General features: G+C 40.6%; 1 pseudogene across 1 annotated transcript; it reads left to right on the plus strand.

Moving 5' to 3' along the window:
* Positions 1-1,085: 1,085 nt before the first annotated feature.
* LOC149127330 (aurora kinase A pseudogene) lies at positions 1,086-3,104 on the plus strand (annotated as a pseudogene). The gene has a single exon (XR_016231474.1). The product of XR_016231474.1 is annotated as an aurora kinase A pseudogene (transcript).
* The last annotated feature ends 1,808 nt before the right edge of the window (positions 3,105-4,912 follow it).

The raw sequence follows: 4,912 nt of genomic DNA on the forward strand, positions 1-4,912 counted from the left end.
TGTTTTCATATTTAATTACCGTCTATCAAATGAAGGCACTCTAAATAGTACATGGAAACAGAAAATAAAAGATAAGTTTATTTCATGTAAAAAATTAAAACCTATGCATAATTTTCTCATAATACAAATTTGATAAACTTTTGAAGAACCTTATATGTATGTATATGAAATTCAAAAAAAATTTTTGCATCAAAATAAGCTGTTTTCAGTGACCCATGTTTTTTCATTCAATTTTCCATGAACTTTCTGAGGCATTCTTGTATAACACTGTTGATTTTAAGAAGAATATGTTTATTTCCTCATGAGTTTGAAATAATTTAAATTTTCTCTCTTGAATTTTAGCACGTTGTTTATATGTTGGCATTAGTAGGATTCCATTTCCTACTGTGGTTTCTTGCATTTGCTTATGCCTTTTCTCCAATTGCTAAAAACTTAAAGCGCTGTATTATTAACCTTTCTTTTTGAAAATTTATTTTATTTATTTGAAAGATGGAGTTAGAGAGAGAGAGTGAGAGAGTGTGAGAGCGAGAGCGAGAGAGAGAGCAAGGTCTTTCATCCACTGGTTCATTCTCCAAATGGCTGCTATGGCCAGGGCTGGCTGGGCCAGACTGAAGCCAGGAGCCAGGATATTGTTTTAGGTCTCTCACATAGGTGCAGGGGACCATGCTCTTGGAACATTTTCCACTGCTTTCCTAGGCATATTAGCAGGATTGGAAGTGGAGCAGCTGGGACTCAAAAGGGCAACGGTATAGGATGCTGGTGTCATAGGCAGCAGCTTCAAACTCAATGCCACAATGTCTGCCTCATTAATCATTTCTTAAATACAGTTGTATGTTAGAAAATTATAAATAAAGTGATAATAGATTTTTAGAAAATATGTTATTATTTTACCAGGTATCTTATACATTCATGTTGAATTAATAATTGGATAAATGAATATTTGTGAATGAGTGAATTCATAGCATTTATCTATATCTTTCCTACCCAACCCCAGATTTGAGGACCTCCATCCTCTCTGGCTAACTTTATTCATAAATAATCCTACAATCAGCTCAAATGTTTTATTGTGAACATCTCTCCTATTTATACTGAACAGTTAAGCCTAAGAAACTTTGAACCTGGGCTGAGCGCTGGGAAGGACACCGCGCCTCTGCGTCGGAGGCGAGGGTCAGCCGGCATCATGGAAAGATCCAAAGAAAACTGCATTTCAGGGCCTATTAAGGCTGCAGCTCTCCTCGGTGATGGCCCAAAACGCGTTCCAGTGACTCAGCGTTTTCCTTCTCAGAATCCGGTGTCTGCGTGTAGTGGCCAGGCCGAGCGGGTCTTGTGTCCTTCGAATTCCTCCCAGCGGGTCCCTTCGCAGGCACAGAAGCTCCTCCCTGCTGAGAAGCCTGTGCAGAAGCTGAAGCAGGCACAGGCGGCCAGTGTGCCTCGACCTGTCTCCAAGCCACCAAATAACACCCCGAAGAGCGAGCAGCCCCCACCGTCAGCACCCGGAAATAATCCTGAAAAGGAACTGACATCAAACCAGAAAAATGAAGAATCTAAAAAAAGGCAGTGGACTTTGGAAGATTTTGACATTGGTCGTCCACTGGGTAAAGGAAAGTTTGGTAATGTTTATTTGGCAAGAGAGAAACAAAGCAAGTTTATCCTGGCCCTCAAAGTGTTATTTAAAGCTCAGCTGGAGAAAGCAGGCATGGAGCATCAGCTCCGAAGGGAAGTGGAAATCCAGTCCCACCTGCGGCATCCTAATATTCTCAGACTCTATGGCTACTTCCATGATGCCACCCGAGTGTACCTAATCCTGGAGTATGCACCGCTTGGAACCATCTACAGAGAGCTTCAGAAACTTTCCAAGTTTGATGAGCAGAGAACTGCTACCTGTATCACCGAGCTGGCAAACGCCCTGTTGTACTGTCATTCAAAGAGAGTCATTCATAGAGATATTAAGCCCGAGAACCTGCTTCTTGGATCAGCTGGGGAGCTGAAGATTGCAGACTTCGGGTGGTCGGTACACGCTCCATCCTCCAGGAGGACTACGCTGTGTGGCACGCTGGACTACCTGCCCCCCGAGATGATTGAGGGCCGCATGCATGACGAGAAGGTGGACCTCTGGAGCCTGGGAGTTCTTTGCTACGAGTTTTTAGTTGGGAAGCCTCCTTTTGAGGCAAACACATACCAAGAAACCTACAGAAGAGTATCACGGGTTGAATTCACCTTCCCTGACTTTGTGACAGAGGGAGCCACGGACTTCATTTCGAGGCTGCTGAAGCACAACCCCAGTCATAGGCCCACTCTGGCAGAAGTACTTGAGCACCCGTGGGTCAAAGCGAAGTCCTCGAAACCCTCCAGCTGCCCAGACAAGGAGCCCGCCAGCAAACAGTCTTAGTCGTGCAGGGGCAATCCTCGACCAGGGCTGCTGCGCAACCCATCTGCCAGGAACACGCTGCGGAGTTTGTCCTGCGGAGCACTACAGGGAATGCCTGCCTTGCTGGGCGGGCACGCGGTGCCCCCGCCTCTGCCACCTCCTCCAGCTCTGCTTCAGTAGACACACACACTGGAGTGAAAGCAGCCACGAGTCGTGCGGCTTCTACTGATTTCACCGCCTGGAGGCAAGGTTTGACTGCATCTGCAGTCTGTGCTGGACAAGGGGTCCCTGTGGGAGACAACTTGGTGTCTGCTTGTGGGCAGGTGACCACTTGCCCTGACTTGATCGGCTACATAGCTGCACAGGAGCCTTGCAAGTACCTGAGTGTCTGTAACTTATTGGGTGGCCGAGGCCGCTAGAGCTGTTGGAATGAATATGTGATTTCTTTTAAGTGTTACAATAAAGATTTGCAGATCGACGTGGAGTTTTTCTCCTGTGGCATCTCCCCGGTGCTCTCCATGTCTGTCAGTGCGGTTTCTGGTCCTCGGTCACCTTGGGAGTGGGAATGTGTGCTCTACCTCGATCTCAGGACTTGCTGGGGACACAGAAGATAATAAGTGTCTTGGAGCTGTTTTAAATGTTACGGGCTCACTTTTCTGCATCACAGTTATGGCATATGTGTAAACTCTAAATACATAAATAAATGTCTACCTACAAAAAAAAAAAAAAAAAGAAACTTTGAACCTGTTATGACCAATGAAGAACACTGTTGGGTTATAATTGCACATATAAAGGTTCAAGATTCTATTGTTGTTACGTAGTTTTAATTTTCCCAAATGGAACCAGAATCTCCCAGTGATAGTAAGGCTTTACATGTTTCTTTGGTTACTTTCAATACTTGCTCACCTAAAACAAGGATAACTCATTCTAGTGACCCATGTTTTTTTCTTCTCAGAAGGTTGTAAAATGGATGCTAGGTGTTTTATAGAATAGAGTGGTATACATTCAGTGTTTATAACAAGATAGTTTTATGTTATAAATAACTTTAGATGCAGAGGCATTCTTAGGGAAATTTGTAGCTCCATAAAAATATACTCTAGGAAAACAAAAAATAGACAAACAATAAATTATTACATGGACTGCTGTTATAATCCATTCTAGTATTTACTGTATCAAGGATGGTTTATAGTGAAAAACCTTTAGTCCTTATGTTTAGAAATATGCAGAACCATAAAAATGTAATATTTGGTTTAACCTATAAAGAGTTTTTTAATCAGTTAGTTCCTGACAGAGGTAGAAATTGTACCTCATGAAAGATTTATTTTATTCTGCTCCTTTTAGTTTTTAGAGCTCAGGAGTACTTTGAAGATGGTGGAAAGAACCTGATAAAATTTCACAGCATCATTCACAGCAATGTGAATAGAAATCATATCAAGAAAATACCAACTTGTTTGCACTTGGTTCCCAGTGTTATAAATTCATTCCACATTTATATTGATATAGATGGAAATTATAAAAGAACTGAAGATACGTATTGAGTTAGCAATTTAATCTCCATGGCAACATGCAAAAATTGATAAAGTAATTAAATATAACATTTATAGTGGCTGAATAATTTAGTTGTCTGGTAATTATTAGCATGACATGAATAACTTTGTGGCTCAGATGTGTGATTATGTACAATATCTGCCAAGCTGGCACTTACTGAACATATTTTGCTGATTTTAGAGGCAATGAATAAATACTCACACAATACAGCTGCGCTGAAAACACTAAATAATTTACAAGAAATTTGTGAGTGTGTGTGTTTCATCTAGATGTACATATATGAGTACTAAACTAAGCAGTGCAATTCACTAACATATCTAAATGCTGTCTAACTACTTCAATAGTTAAAACATTTTTAGAAGCAAGTTTTGTTTTCTTTTTCCTGTTTTTAAACCTCATTTCTACTTCTAGCCTGAGAATATTGCTTAATTATAATAGTAAAAATGTGCCCTTTTTATATATTACCAAAATATAGTCCACATTATTTAGTGGCTAAGATTTTGATGGAAGGGGAACCATTGTGCTACATTTAAAAATAAACTGATATATATATAGACATATTTTATATATATATATATACACAATTTACTATTAATGCTATCATTTGAATAAGTAGAGACCCAGAATGTTGGTATCAGCACAGGGCTTAGAATCTCAATGCCTGGGAGATGCCACAATGTTTGCTGTATAGCTACAACTGATGGACAAAGAAATATTAGAAATATTAGAAGCAACATTTTTGTGACAATTAAAATCTGAAGTTTATACTAGCTGAAAGAATCAAAAAGGGAGAGATCAATCCATCATGTGAAGGAGGATACACAGTAAACTCATAGAATGGCAGATGTCCTAAATAGCACTCTGGCCTCAGAATCAGCCCTTAAGGCATTCCGATCTGGCTGAAAAGCCCATGAGAGTATTTCAGGCATGGAAAGCCAAGACACCCTGGGAAAAAAAATGGAAGATATCTGCAAGTGAGATCCCAGTGGAAAGAAT

This window comes from Oryctolagus cuniculus, chromosome 3 (genome assembly GCF_051225735.1).
Source record: "Oryctolagus cuniculus isolate XC-2025 breed Fujian yellow rabbit chromosome 3, ASM5122573v1, whole genome shotgun sequence".
NCBI lineage: Eukaryota > Metazoa > Chordata > Mammalia > Lagomorpha > Leporidae > Oryctolagus > Oryctolagus cuniculus.